The 16,760-nt window shown below is 41.5% G+C and overlaps 1 pseudogene; it reads right to left on the reverse strand.

Moving 5' to 3' along the window:
* Nucleotides 1-7,300: 7,300 nt before the first annotated feature.
* Nucleotides 7,301-16,756, reverse strand: LOC125481683 (annotated as a pseudogene).
* Between the last annotated feature and the right edge of the window lie 4 nt (nt 16,757-16,760).

Raw genomic sequence — 16,760 nt, forward strand, 5'->3', positions numbered from 1 at the left:
AGGCAATGCATTCCAGATTTCTATCACCCTTTGAGTGAAAAAGTTTTTTCTCAAATCCCTTCTGAATCTCCTTACCCTTATCCTAAAACTGTCCATAACCCTCATAATGTTATACAACTCAACCATGTCCCTCCTCAGTCTTCTCTGCTTTAAAGAAAACAATCCAAGCCTATCTAGTCTCTCCTTATAGCTCAATTGTTCCATTTGAGGCAGCATTCTGGTGAATATCCTCTGTACCCCCTTCAAGTGCTTTCACATCCTTCCTGTAGTAAGGTGACCTGAACTGCACACAGCACTCCAGCTGTGGCCTAACCAATGCTCTGTACAACTCCAACATTACCTCATTGCTGTTATACTCTATACCACGAACAATGGACACAAGTATCCCTTATGCCTACTTAACTATCTTGTTCACGTGCTCTGCCAATTTCAGGGATCTGTGAATAATTACCCCAAGATCCCTCTGTTCCTCTAAGCTACCCAGTGTCCTGCCATCCATTAAATGCTTCCTCATCATCTTTCTTCCAAAGTGCACCACCTCACACTTATCAGTGTTAAATACCATCTGCCACAGCTCTGCCAATTTGACAAACCCATATATATCTTTCTCTAACCTATAACCATCTTCTTCACTATTAACCACTTTATCAATCTTGGTGTTGTCTGCAAACTTGCTTAACGTTTCCCCACCCCCCAACATTTATGTATAGAATAAACAATAAGGGTCCCAGTACTGAATCCTTGTGGTATATCTCTGGACACCGGCCTCCACTCACTCGAACAGCCTTCTACCACTACCCTTTATGTCCTATTACTAAGCCAGTTTCTGATCCATATTGCCAAGTTTCCCTGAATTCCATGCACTTCAACCTTCTCAATCAGATTCCCATGTGGCACCTCGTCAAAAGCTTTGCTAAAATCTATATAAACTGTAGCAACTGAACTTCTCTCATCCACAGACTTGATTGAAAAATTTGTATTTTCTAAAAGTTCTAACAAAGTTGTTAGGCATGCCCTCCCTTTGAAAAAGCATGTTGACTATCCCTAATTAACCCAAGCTTTTCCAAATGGATATTAATTCTCTTGTTTAGAATTTTCTCCAACAGTTTCCCTACCACGGACATGAGACTCACCAGTTTGTAATTTCCTGGTTCATCTCTACTACCTTTCTTGAAAAGTGGAACTACATTATCCATTCTCCCATCCTATAGTGTGTCCCCATGGCCAGAAAGGATCAATTTTGATTTCCAGAAAGCCTTTGATAAGGTGCTACGGCTTGCTAAATAAGACATGAGCCCATGGTGTTAGGAGTAAGGTACTGGCTTGAATAGAGGATTGGCTGACTGGCAAAAGGCAGACAGCAGGGATTGAGAAACATATCAGTTATGATTGAATGCAGAACAGACTCGATGGGCCAAAGAAACCAATTCTGCTTCTATTTCTTATGGACTTATGGTAAATAGTGCACACACACCTGCCACTGTACGTCGGTGGGGTAGGGAGCGAAAGTTGAGGCTGTTAGATGGCTGCTTTCTCCTGGATGGTGTGGAGACTCTTGAGTGTTGTTGGAACTCCACTGGTCCAGGCGATTGGAAAGTATTCAATCAGCCTCCTGACCTGTGCTTTGTAGACGGTGGACAGGTTGCAAGCAGCTAGGATGTGGATTACTCACAACAGAATTCCCTGCTTCTAGCCTGTTCTTGTTGCAGCAGTACGTATATTGCTGTCCCACTTCAGTTTCTGGTCAATGGTAATTCCCAGTATATTGACAGTGTGGTGGTGGGGGTGGGGTGGGGGGTGGTTCAGTGATGGTAATTCCATTGGGTGGTTGGATTCTTTGTTGCTTGAAATGATCATTGCCTGGCACTTGTACGTTGTGAATGTTACTCCTCACCAGTCAGCCCAGGCCTGAATGTTATGCTGCATTTGGACATGGACTATATCAGTATCTGGGTAGAAATGCATGATGTTGAACATTGTGCGATCATCAGCAATCATTCCCAACTCTCACCTTACAATGGACAGAAGGTCTTTGATAAAGCAGCTATAGGTGTTTTAGGCTAGGACACCATCCTGAGGAAAACCTGCAAGAAGGTGAAGGAAAATCATAAATGTGATAACAAGTACCAAAAGTAAGCCACTCGGCCCTTTAAGCCTGCTCCACCATTCAATAAGATCATGGATGATCTGGCTGTAATGTTAGCTTTACAGTTGATAATCCCTCCACCCCTCCCTGCTGCTAAAACCAATGATTTTCAGATGCTAGAAATCTGAAACAAAAACAGAAAGTGCTAGAGAAACTCAGCAGGTCTGTCAGCATCTGTACAGAGAAGAGCAGGGTTAATATTTCAAGTCCCATGACTGTTCAGCAGAATTCGACTCTATCTACCTCTGAGCTTGCAGACTTGCTCGCCAAGCCGGTGTGTTTGATTGCAGACCCTGCCAGGGTCACCCTGCTAGTTAACATCATCAGTGTGCCTCCAATGAAGTGTTGCTGTTTTGTCCCGCTTGTTATTTATATGCCTCGGTTTGTTGGCATCACTTCCGGTTCTGCTTTTCAGTGGTTTTTATATCAGGTCCAGTTCAATGTGTTCGTTGTTGGAGTTCCAGTTGGAATGCCAGGTTTCCAGGAATTCCCTGGCATGTCTCTGTTTGGCTTGTACTATTATGGATGTGTTGTCCCAGTCAAATTTGTGTCCTTCTTTGTCCATGTGTATTGAGACCAGTGAGAATTGGTCGTGTCTCTTGGGGTCTAGCTGGTGTTCACGTATCCTTATTGTCAGTCTTCTTCCAGTTTGGCCTGTGTAATGTTCCTCACAGTCCTTGCATGGTATTTTGTACATTACATTAGTTTTACTGGTTGTGGGTATGGGGTCCTTTGCAGTCATCAATAGCTGTTGCAGGCTGGTTGTTGGTTTGTGGGCTGCCCTGATACCATGGGGACTGAGGACTCTTGTGGTCATCTCTGATATGTCTCTGATGTACAGTAGGGTGACTAGTGTGTCTGGCCGTGTTGTGTCTTCTTGTCGCGGTCTGTCGTGGAGGTAACAGCAAATTGTGCTTTTTGAGTATCCATTCCTTTTAAAAACTCCTGTTCATGTTCTGCTTTGCGCAATTCCGGGTTGCTGCAGTGTGTTGTGACTCATTTGAATAATGTCCTGATGCAGCTCTGTTTATGGGTTAACAAGGTGTAGAGCTGGATGAACACAGCAGGCCAAGCAGCATCAGAGGAGCAGGAAAGCTGACGTTTCGGGCCTAAACCCTTCTTCAGAAATGGGGGAGGGGAAGGAGATTCTGAAATAAATAGGGAGGGAGGGGGAGGCGGATAGAAGATGGATAAAAGGAGAAGATAGGTGGAGAGGAGACAAACAGGTCAAAGAGGTGGTGGTGGAGCCAGTAAAGGTGAGTGTAGGTGGGGAATTAGGGAGGGGATAGGTCAGTACAGGGAGGACGGACAGGGAGGAGCGCTGGGGTAGCCCTTGTAAAATGTTCTCCATAGTCCACTGGAAAAAGGCGCAGGCTGATGATACTCCAAATGGCAGTCTTGTATATTGGTATAAACCCAATAAGGATATTAATTGTAGCGTACTTCTTGGACTCTTCATTTAGTCACAATTGCAGGTAGGTGTGGCTCATGTCCAGCTTTGTGAAGGACAGCAACCCCCACCAGTTTTGCATACAAGTCCTCTATGTGAGGGATTGGGTATTTATCCAGATGCAAGAAGCGGTTTACCATTTGCAAAATCCTCACAAAGGCAAACCAAGCCGTCAAGCTTCACAATCACTACGACTGGTGCAGTCCATTGCATAAACTGGACTGGTTTGATGATTCTGAGATAACAAGGTGTAGAGCTGGATGAACACAGCAGGCCAAGCCACATCATAGGAGCAGGAAGGCGGACTTTTCGGGCCTAGACCCTTCTTCAGAAATGGGGGAGGGGAAGGAGATTCTGAAATAAATAGGGAGGGAGGGGAAGGCGGATAGAAGATGGATATCTCTGGTTTGATGATTCCTTTGCTTTCCAGTCTCCTGATTTCCACCTCTGCTTTGCATGCAAGGCAAAGGCACTGAGAAGGCCTTGTAAAATCTCGGAATTGCTTCCTGGTCAACATGTAAAGTGGCCTTGGTCCCTTTGACAGTGCCCAGCCCTTCCTGTGAAACTCCTGGGTATTTCATCAGGACTTCACTCAGGTTGCCATTTTATAATCAGAAAATGTTGAACCAGTCCAGGTGAATCTTTCTCAGCCTCCAATAGGCTCAGGCCCAAGCTTCTTACTACTATCAGTGGTAACTGCACCAACTGCTTCTCATAGGAGACCTGAACCGAAGTCATACCCTTGATCTGTAATGGTTCTCTGGTGTACGTTCTCAGTCTGGCTGAGGTCTTGCACAAAGAGAAGGGCTGGAGCTCAGGGCGAATCTTGTTAAAGACAGGTTCTGCAACCACTGATTCAGCTGCGCTGGTATCAACCTCCATGAGAACTGGATGACCATTTAATCAGACATTAGTTTTGATTTGGTTCTGATTTGGATGTCACTAAGCACTAAGGGGAGGCAATGGCCTAGTGGTATTATCACTGGACTGTTAATCCAGAGACCCAGATAATGTTCTGGGGACCAGGGTTCGAATCCTGCCATGGCAGATGATAGAATTTGAATTCAATAAATATCTGGAATTAACAGTCTAATGATGATTGTGAATCAGTTGTCAGGAAAAACCCATCTGATTCACTAATATCCTTTAGGGAAGGAAACTGCCATCCATACCTGGTCTGGCCTACATGTGACTCCAGACCCACAGCAATGTGGATGGGAAATAAGTGCTGCCTAGCCAGTGATGCCCTCATCCCATGAATGAATAAAGGGGGGGGGAAAAAGTTTGGCTCTTCCAACCCACATGGAGGTGTACTTTCCTGGTTACTGGCCTACAAACTCTCTTACACAAGTCAGGCCTTGTAGGACTCCTTTGCTGTATCGAGTCCACATACCAGCAGAAACTATAATGGCTTGCTGGCCCAGATCCTGAAGAATTTTATTGCCATTTGGCTGAGGCTCTGATTTGTTGTGGAGTTTTACTGTGGGCTGCTCTATGGTCCCTTTGCTCAGGATATGCCTCACATAAACCTTTGCGATTGCATACAATCAAGTGATGTTCCCCAAGTTCAATCAGATAGGTGAGGGTGTCCACTTCCATTGGGATGCCCTATGGTTCCCATGCTCCACTTGCTGCATTTTCTAATGACAATGCCAGTTGTAGTGCCTGTTTGAAGACGAGTTGGACTTCAGCTAGTAGGTGCTTTTGCATGGTACCAGAAGTGCTTACCCCAGCTCAAAGACAGCTGTTGGAGTGAATTTTCTTCAGGCACATACTATTTTCTCTTGTCATCATTGAAATAACTGCACAGAGGCTAGTATCCCATCATCAAATCATCATTTACTTAATGTGCACAGTACATTGGCTGCGACCAGCCAGCTCCAAGCCAGTCCTTGTATAAAGAAGATCTTCTGAATCTCCTATTTATATCTGTTAGCCAGGGATCCCTGATTGGCCCAGGTTAACAACTCCAATCAAGGATCTAACAGGCAGTGATATCCATCTGGCCCTGGTTCCAATCATTATAGTCACATAAAACCAAACGGATGATCAGGGATGGCTTACAGGGTAGAAGATATAAATAACAAAGATGTCAAGGGACAGAAGTCAAAGGGAGTGCTAATGGTTCTAATAAATGAACATTGATCCAGAGCAAAAGTATCTGACCTTTTCATGTTAGGAGCCTCATTTCAATCTTTTTCCACTCTAGGGAGCCAATGAACAAATTCAGAAAGACAAAGATTGGTACATTAAAAATGAATTTCAGGAAAACAATTAGGGATTGAAGAAAACCTAAACAACTTTGAGCAAAACAAAATGTAAAACAATAAATCATAATTGGAAAATCGAGTAGTTAGTAAATAAATGCCAAGCAACAGAGCTAAATAATAAAATCTTTTTTCACTTTTTGGTTTGTAGAAAGCGGAGCTAGACAGAGAGAGACATACAGGGCAACAAATTATAATCACCAGGAAAGAGGGAAGGAACTGCAGCTGAGCTGAGAAATTATGTTGAACTAACAATGACCTTGCATTTGCCAACAATGGCATACTCATTCTGAGCTAACCTCAGCAGAATTCCTTTTAAAAAGTCAGGATTTGGAGCAGGTTGACTTTCAGCCTGGATTTTCCTTTTATCTCAGCCCTGAGTATGCATTAATTACTGGTATGTGAAAAGGAGACAGGAGGGAGTGGGGAAGAATGTGTATGCATATTTTTGCATCTGCGTGTCTCACAAGAGCAGCCTCTGTCTGTGTGTGACTACATGTGTGTCTGACCCACTACCATTCTAAGGCCCCTCACTCACTCAGCCACACCTACATCCTTGCACACACACAGTGAGTTAATGCTGATGTGTGTGGGTGACAGTGACTGAGTGAGATCCCTGAGAATGAGCAGGGCACACACTTAAACACACTCAACTTCAGAGAGGTGATGGCCTCGTGGTATTATCACAGGACAGTTAATCCAAAGATCCAGGTAATGTCCTGGTGATCTGAGTTTAAATCCTGCCATGGAAGATAGTGGAAATTAAATTCAACAAACATCTGGAATTAAGAGTCTAATGATGACCATGAATCCATTGTCGAATCATGCAGCATGGAAACAGACCCTTTGGTCCAACCAATATATTCTGACTATAATTCCTCCAATCACAGACTCTTCATTCTCTCATTTGTGAGCTTAGCAGGAGAGAAGCTCCCTATGTTTGGAGGAGCAACAACTTGCAGAACCAATCACTGCCATGGACCTTTATCTTGAACATTGGTCCATGAAATGGATAGAACCCATTCATGGGTTACATCCTGACCTCTAAGTCATACGTTCAACAATCTTAGTTCAGAGTAATTGTTAACAGTTGTAAAATGAAGACCTCTGTTGGAAAGGAAAAACAGGAAAACAAAAACACTAAGACGTCAAAATTGACTGATGCTGTTGAGTCCAGATGCTGTAAATGGGAGGTGAGTTGCTGTTCTTTGAGTTTGCATTGAGCTTCACAGCACACTGCAGTAGGTCGAGGACAGAAATGTCAGTGTGAGAGAAAGGGGGTGAATTAAAATGACAGACAGCTGGAAGGTTGGGGTCATGCTTATGAACTGAGCAGAGGGGTTCAGCAAAGTAGTCACCAAGTTCATGATTGGTCACCCCGGTGTTGAGGAAACCACATTGTGTGCAGCAAATACAGTAGGCTAGATTGAAAGAAGTTTAGGAAAATTGCTGCTTCACCTGTAACGAATGTTTAGGACCTTGGGAAGTCAGGACAGAGGGGCTAAAAGGGCAGGTGTTGCATGTCATGCAAGTGCAAGGGACGGTGCCTAGGAAGGGGAAAGCTGTTGGAGGCATTTGAAACAAAGAAACCAGGATAATCGAGATCCTGTCCTCCCGAAATGCCTTTAAATGAATTTGTATAACATGTCACGTTCTGTTCAATTGCCTTATTGGAATGGATATGGTTGCCCGGCAGGTTAGTTATCTTACCTGATTTTGCGCTGTTTGACGTTTCACAGCTTGCACTAAATGTCAGAAACACAGGCAGAACTATAAGACCATGAACAGCCCCAAAGGTTATGACAAGAAACATGGTTTTAAAAAATGTCCTAAATATGTAACTTGCTGCAGCAGCCAATACAACCACACCCAGTACGGTTGAAAGGGCTCCCTGGATGATAGGATATCCAAGGCTATATAATGCATCAATACTTCGCTCATTTGCACTTTCTCTGTCACTGGACACAAATGCATACGAAATATGAGCTGAAAAGTCCACAGAAAAACCAATACAAATGACCAGATTAATCATTGATATAGAATCTAAATTGACACTCCAAAAAGCCATAAAACCAGCAACACCCACTAAAACTGATGCAGTAGAAAATGTTACCCATACAGAGCACATTAGATTAGGTATTAAAAATAGCGCAACGATCAGCATTACACTAACAGCGACAACTACATTCTGTATTGTGTTGGATACTATAGCAAGATATTGATCAAAACAGATAAATGCAGGATGATACACCAACAGAGGGATTTGACATTCCTCCGCAAGCTTTCTTAATTCATTCAGCATGTTTTTCTCAGCAACTGAAGTATTGACATTAATGGTCTGAATGAAGAAGCGAGAAGCATTAATTTGTTGCTTACTTTCTGAAAACCTAATGTCTTGTTCAAACAAAGGAACAATTTGAAACAATGTAAGTAAATTTCCCATGAATGCATTTTTCTTCTGTATGTCTATTGACATCTTTTTAGATAGATCAATGTACACACGAAGCCAAGACTCTGACAATTCAGGATCGACATATGAGTTGTTTTCCAATCTGCCCATGCAGGTTTCAATTTCATCCTGAACAGTGGAATCCCAATATTCCACGGGTTCAGTGATAGCAACCATAACACGTGGTCCATATTTTGAGAAAAAAGTACTTTGATCATCATAGAATTTAATCACATATGAACCATCAAAGGCAAGATTTCTCAGATCAATTCCCTCTTTGATATTTAAACAGCCATAAATACTGATGGCCAAATAACCAATGTATAGGACAACCACAATTGCCTTGGTCCAAATGTTTGTAAGGCATGGACCATAATATTCCTTAAAGAAGAAATAAACTGGATGTTCTTTTTCTGTGCCAGTCTCACTACTGTAAGCTCCACCTACACAGCACATTGCATAGCATTTAGATTCTTCTGGTTCATGATCACTTTCAACTTTTCTGAACGTCAGCCAATGCCTGTTACAAGCTTCTCTCCTCCCATTAAGTGCAAGAACAGCTCCAAAAAATGTAATGTTATAAATGAAGCAAAACAGAACTGTTGTGCCAGTGTAAACACAGAATGACTGCACGGATCGAAAAGGTGTCATAATGCCAATATAAAAGGCCAAAACATCAGTTAGAGTGGTGATTGTAACAGAGACAGCTGCTTCAGCGTATGTGTTTGCAAGGCGATGTTCAACTTTATCTGTGACCTTTGTCTTTTGCCAGCTGGCAAGCATAACAAACATATCATCTACGCCAATACCTAGAGAAATGAGAGAAGGTGAATTAGTATACCAGTGATTATCAATCAATGACTACAAATATAGGTGTTTAAAATTCAACATTCTCATCAGCATGATGAAGAATCAATGCTTATTATCAAACCTTTTTTTTATTCATTCCATGGGATATGGGCATTGTTTACCAGTTTTAAAAAGACCTACCTCCTTTTGTATTTCATTCCCTTTGACATAAAAGCCAACTTTCCTACTACCTGCCTTCCCAACTACCTGCTGAACTTGCAAGCTAACATTTTGTAATTTTTTTGTCCATTCACAGAATGTGGGCGTCACTGGCTAGGCCACCATTTCTTGCCCATCCCTCATTGCCCAGAGGGCAGTTGAGCATCATCCCCATTGCTGTGTGTCTAAAGTCATATATAGGCCCAGACCAGATAAGAATGGCAGTTTCCTTCCCCAAAAGATATTTGTGAAACATATGGTGTTTTGAAACAATCAACAATAGTTTCATCATTGGCTCATCATTAGACTCTTACTTCCAGATTTTTATCAAATTCAAATTTCACCATTTCGCTATTTGAACCCAGGTCTCCAAAATTTTACCTGAGTGTCTGGATTAATTGTCTCATGATAATACCACGAAGACCCTGCCTTGAATTTTTAAATTACATTTCAACAATTCAAAAGAAATTCAAATCCAAATGCTGCAAATAAATGGAGACAGTATGCCAAATTCGCTATTGTAATTATATTTCCTACCTGATTACAGGGCTAACCTGCAATGTTTCCAATGAATACAGACATAATGCTGCATTATAATTATAGTCTGCCCCATACAGGAGTGTGATACAAAATGGTTAGCTCAGTTGGCTGACAGTTGGTCAATGGTGCCAATTGTGCAGGTTCAATTCCTGCATCAGCTGAAGTCACCATAAAGATCCTGTCTTCTCAACCCCTTTCTTAGCCTGAAGCATGGTGACACTCAGAATACACTCACCACCAGCTGTCTCTCTGTAATGAAAGAGCAGCCTTGGGTCTATGGTCACATTATCTTTACAGTTAGAACCAGATAAATATCTGTTCAACTTCGATGGCTTCTGCAAGCCTGCCTGATCACATCAAGAGAATATTTGAGCAAGGACATTGTACAATATACTTCACTACAGACTTGAGAACTTCAACAACTGTTACCAACAGCAAGACTTTCATTCCTCTAAAAGGTTATGACAGACATGTATGTTTACAGCAGAACACAGAACTGCAGAATAGAATAATGAATACCTACAGCACAGAAGAAGACCATTTGGCCCGACGTGTATGTGCTGGCTCTCGACAAGTATATATCACAGGGATCCACTTTTTGAATCTGCCTTCACCAGTATAAGGCAGTGTGTTCTAGCAGTGCTGAATTTAAACATAAGCTAAGAATGCTACCCCTCAAGAATTTTTCTTACTATTTCGTGGGATGTGGGTGCCATAGGTTTGGCCAGCATTTATTGTCCATCCCTAATTGCACTGGAGACTCCAAATCCAATCGTATGCTAAACATGACATGTCTTTCACAAAACCATGCTGACTCTTCCCTTTAATTTTTCAAAGTACACAGCGAAAATCTCTATATTGATTGATTCTAACATGTTACCCACAACAGACATCAAGCTAACTGGCTTACATTTTCTTGTTTTCTGCCTCCTTCCCTTTTTGAATCATATGGTATTTGTTGTTTTCCAATTGGATGGAACATTTTACTGAATTTAGGGAATTTTGGAAAAGGAAGAACAACATCAGATAGCACCTCATTACCACCCCATTAGCCACATCTTTTAAGACTCTGTGAAGAAATCCATCTGAACGCAGAGACATGTTGGCCCACAGCTCCATCAGTTTTCTCTATACCACTTCACTTGCGATTGTAATTTCTTTAAGTTCCTCACTCCCTCCTCTTCCTGATGTAGATGTACATGCCTTTTCCTTAAGTTTGTTGCTTTTCTTTCCTTCTTTAGTTAACCACTACTGGTGGGGCCTTCCTTAAGAACTTTCCTTTATAGTAGCAGTATGCCTATCCTCAGTATTCTGAAATACTATTTACAATATACATTAATGACTTGGATAAGTAAAGTGAATGTAATATGGTCAAGTTTGCAAATGACTCAAAAATAGGAGGGATGGCAAGTGGCAAGTCTGCAGATTGATATAGTCAGGGTAAGTGAGTGGGCAAAAGCTTGGCAGATGGAATTGAATGTTGGAAAATGTGAGGATATGCACTATGGCAGGAAGAATAGAGTAGTTGAATATTACTGAAATGGGGAAAGACTGCAGAAGGCTACAGAACAGTGGATTTGTGACTCTTGGTCCATGAATCACAAAAAGCTAGCAGTAAAGTTCAATAGGTAATAGTGAAGGCAAATGTTTTGTTGGTCTTCATTTCAAAAGGAATCAAGTATGAAAGTTGAATGTCCTGTCAGAAGTATACAAAACACTAGTCAGACCACAGCTGGAATAATATGAACAGTTTTGATCCCCTTATCTAAGGAATGATATAATAGCACTGAAGTCACTCCAGACACTGTTTACCTAGTTGATACTTGAAATGGAGAGATTGTCTTATGAGAATACATTGTGTAAGTTGGCCCTGTATTCATTGGAATTTAGAAGAATGACAGGTGACATTATTGAAACATACAAGATTCTTTGGGGACTTGACAGGGTTATGCCTTTTGAGAAGATTGTAAGACTAGATGACATAAACTTAGAATAAGGGGACACCTTGTTAGGTCAGAGATGAGGAGGAATTTCATCTCTTAGAGGATGAATCGGTTAGATTATTTACTGCAGAGGGCTGTCAAGGCTGGGTCATAGAGTCATATAGCACAGAAGCAGACCCTTCAGTCCAACTCATTCAGACTCGCCAGACATCCCCATCTGGCCCAGTCCCATTTGCCAGCATCTGGCCATATCCCTCTAAACTCTTCCTACTTATATACCCATTCAGATGCCTCCTCCACCACTTCCTCTGGCAGCTTATTCCAAATACGCATCACCCTCTATGTGAAAAAGTTGTCCCTTAGGTCCCTTTTAAATCTTAACCCTCTCACCTTAAACCTAAACCCCCGAGTTTTGGATTCCCGCATTCTCAGAAAAAGACCTTGACTGTTCCGTCTATCAATGCCCCTCATGATTTTATAAACCTCTACAAGGTCACCCCTCAGTCTTTGCCACTCCAGAGAAAAGAGCCCCAGCCTATTCAGCCCCTCCTTACAGCTCAAACCCTCCAGTCCCAGCAACTTTCTTGTAAATCTTTTCTGCATCCTCTCAAGTTTAACAACTTCCTTCCGATAAAATGGTGACCAGAACTGAAGACTGTATTCCACCTGTGGTGGGAAAATTGTTGGAGTTTATATTCAAGCATTGGATAACTGAATATCTTGAATTTTTTTCCATTAATCAGGGATAATCAGCATGAATTTATAACAGGTAGGATGTGCCTGAGAAAATTCATTGCTTTTTTGGAAGAGGTGACTAAATTAGTGGAGGGGAATGTCTATAAATGTTGTTCATATGAAATTCCTGAAGGCATTTGATAAAGGCACACATAAGAGACTGTTAACTAAAGTAAAACTCCATGGAATTGATAAATTACAGACTTGGCTTAAAATTGGTTGAGTGGCAAGCAACAGAAGTAAGGGATAATGGGTAGGAACTCAAATTGGCAGGATGTGGCCTGCAGTGTCCACAAGGATCTGTATTAGGGCCTCAATCATTCATTAACATTATTTATGAATGACTTGGACAATGGCCTGGAAAGTTACATATCCAAATTTGCCGATGACATAATGTTAGGCTGCATTGTAGACAGTGAGGATGATAGCACAAAATTACAAAGATACAAAATAGAGTAGGTGAATGGGCAAACCTTTGGCAAACAGAATTCAATTTAAGGAGGTGTGATGTTATCAATTTTGGACCAAAGGAAAGATCAGGGTACTTTCTCGATGATATGAAGTTAAATACAGTGGATGCCCAAGAGACTTGGGCAATATCAATTTTTAAAATGTCACAAACAGGTGCAGAAAATAATCCAGAAAGTGAAAGGAATGTTGGCCTTTACATCTAGAGATTTGGAGTGCAGGGATACAGAAGTTATGCTGCAGTTATACACAACTCCCTGTTTAGAACCTACTTGGAGTACTGCGTGCAGATCTAGGTACCACACCTAATGAAGGATATACTGGACTTGGAGGAAGTACAATGTAGGTTTACAAGAATGATACTTGGACTTCAGGGATTAGGTTAAGAGATCAGATTATACAAATTAGGCCTGTTTTCTCTAGAATTTAGAAGGTTAAGACCCAACCTAATTGAAGTCCTCAAGATATTAACAAGAAAAGATAGGATGGATAAAATTAGACTATTTCCACTAGGTAAGGACTATTTGAGTACTAAGGGGCATAGTCTGAGAATTACAGCCAGGATGTTCAGGCAAGATGGTAGGCAACACTTCTATACAGAAAAGGTGATACATGTTTGAAACTCCCATCTACAAACAGCAGTGGATGTGGGATCAGTTCTTAATTTTGAGTCTAACATGAACCTTCGTTAAGCAAAGGTATTAAGGGATATGGGCCAAAGGCAGGTATGTGGAATTCGGCCACAGACCAGGCATGATCTCATTGAATGGCAGAACAAGCTCAAAGGGTTGAATGGCCTATTCCTGTTCCTATGGTCCTCTGTAAAATCGTTTGAAATTTGATCAAACTTGTATTTGTAAAGTAAGTATTACTGACCCAGAATCAGAAAAGGTGCGTTGGCAGTATTGATGGCAAATTTCATCCCACAGTATAACAGCAGTCCAAATCCTGACAGTACAGCTAATCCAGCCGATACAACACCAAGAGCTGCAACCCATACCTTATTTCTCACAGAGTCCAACCTGTAAATAAAGTTGAGAATCTTCTATTACACAACTGATTTTTTCTGTGATGTATTCTATGAAATCATGTTATAAATAATTATGAAAAAATAAATGTTACCTCATACACGATATGATAGAAAAGAATATTGAAAGAAAATACGTGACAGAGAACAAAGGAATAATTTTCTTCGGAGTCCCTTCAAATTCTTCTTGTCTTGATATTGATGTGAAATAGGAAACCTATAATTCAGGAAAAAAGCTTAGGAATGATCAGAAACACTGTCATGTTATTTTCAGAAAACAACATCCTGAGCAGCTGTGGTATGTGGGAGCTGGTGGAAACTGGAGCAATCCATGGTAACCACATCTGTAACAAATATTGGCTGCTCAAGGAAATCGGCTCAAAGCTAATGAGCTGGAGTCCGAGCTGCAGACACTGCGACACATCAGGGAGTGGGAGAGAAAACCTGGACACTGTTACAGGAGGCAGTCCACACCACTTAGATTACTTACATCAGATTTGCTCCATGGTCAGGGACAGTAGGGTGTCACTGCGGATGAGATGGCTACACCAATCCACAATTTAGCTTTGGAGGGTCCTCAACTAGCGCCTTTCTCCAGTAGCTACATGGTCCTTGCTCCCAGTGTGGTCAAGGGCACAAGCTGCAGGCAGGATGAGTAAATTAACCACAGCTCTGTGGTTCAGAGCACCATCAAATAGGGGAAGAAAAGAGAAATAGAGTAGCAGGAGGAGATAGCTTTGTTAGGAGAACAGATACTGTTCTCTGCAACAAAGTCAGAGGGTGCTGAAGACTGTGTTGCCGACCTGCTACCACGTTCATGACATCTCTTTTCGGATGGGGAAGGACATGGAATGGAAGGGAAAGGATCCACTTGTTATGGTTGAGGTAGGCATTGATGACAAAGGTTGGCCTTGGAAAAAGGTTCAGCTGTGGGATTACGAGCAGTTTGGGGACAAAATTTCAAAGAAAGTACAAAGGTAATAATCTCACGATTAGTACCTGATCCAGGTGAACTAGCGGGCTAGGCAAAAAGAGGTGGAGAAGTGACACTGGCAGCGGAATAGAATGATTACAGTTTAGTGATTAAAAAGTCAATGAGCTGCTTTTAGAATGCAGGCAGTATGGGAAATTGGGTTAAGCAGATGGTGAGGAGTGGAAATGATTAACTGGAGATTAATTTTGTATTTAACACTGATTCTGCAATTGCCAGGAATTTTTACAGAGAAAGACACGGTACTGGATTATGTGGTCCAGGCAAATCTGACAAATGATGAATGGCTAAGCCAATTGTTTGCCATAAATGTTCACCCACATTCCTTGAAATGAAGTGAGTGGAGATGACCAGCATTTTCAGCTTTCTTCTATTCTGAAGAAGAGTCATACTGGACTCAAAGTGTTAAGTCTGTTACTCTCTCCACAGATACTGCCAAACCTGCTGACTCTCTCAAACACTTTCTATTTTTATTTCAGATTTGCAGAATCAGCGGTATTTTGCTTATATTTGAGATGACCACAGTACCAGGGTGAGATACAGTAATGGGGACAAAAGTTTAAAGTTGGAGATGAACTCACATTCACTGGAAGCTCACCAATCGGGGAAATCAGGCTGAGAAATCAAATAGCTAAATTGGAAATCATGAATTAAACTGATGAAAGCATTCTGGGAAGACACATGTGCACCTGTGGTGAGGGAAACATGAATGCCCATCCTTGATCCATGTCAATCATTTGAAAAACTTGCCTGGGGCCTTCACAGATATGCCTTCAGTAATCCTTCGACAGTCTACTGAATGCGCCTTCCTAGGCCTCCAAACCATGAATGGAGTGAACCTGAAAACTTTCTCAGTTTTAGAATTCTCATACTTTTTAAATCCTTCAATGGTCTCTTCCTTCTCTGTGTCTGTAACCTCCTCCAGCCCCACAACTCTCTCAAATATCAGCACTCTTCTAATTCGGGCTGGTCCAGCATCCCTGAATTAAATTGCCCTTGCATTGTAAGCAGTGTTTTCAGCTGTCTAGGCTCCAAACTGTGGATTTCCTCATTCCCCTTTATTACACTTTTCAAAATTTATCATTGATTGAGTTCCTGGTCAGCCCTCTAATTGCTTCTCATCTTCATCATGTCATTTTTGCTTTATAATGCTTCTGAAAACACTTCCAGAAATAGATGCACATGAAAAACTCACCATAACACTCCTCTGATTTTTCAATTTGTTTGGAAATTCTTGAAGGAAATTCTTGAGCCACAGCAAACTGAGATTTTTCATGTCATCGTTATCTTCTTGCAAATAATAATCCAGTTTAATTGCCTTTGCTTTTTTAATATAATTTTGATCTAGGTCGACACCTCCAACAGCCAAACCAATAAAACTCCGATCCTCGTGTTGGCTTCTACACTGTGATTTATAATATGTAAAATTTCATTTGCAAAACACGAGTCTGCCATCCGTGTACAAAGAGAAGAATAGCCGTATGTGACACCTTGACTATTGTTAATACTGAGCTGCTTTACATCGTCATCAAGCGATAGAATCTCTTTAAATGCAGTCTTTGTCAAGATATTGTCATCTTTCGATACAGCAATGAAAGAGGCAAACGTCCCCTCTGTGTAAAGCCTCTGACCGGAGAAGATCAGTGGTTGGAAAATGTTTTTTAATAAACTCTCTCTCAGATTTTGCTGGTCCATGTATGGGTGTGAATTGCTCTTCGATGTCATTGCTTTCATTT

Source organism: Rhincodon typus, unplaced genomic scaffold (genome assembly GCF_021869965.1).
Source record: "Rhincodon typus isolate 14 unplaced genomic scaffold, sRhiTyp1.1 hic_rhity00003077, whole genome shotgun sequence".
Taxonomy (NCBI): domain Eukaryota; kingdom Metazoa; phylum Chordata; class Chondrichthyes; order Orectolobiformes; family Rhincodontidae; genus Rhincodon; species Rhincodon typus.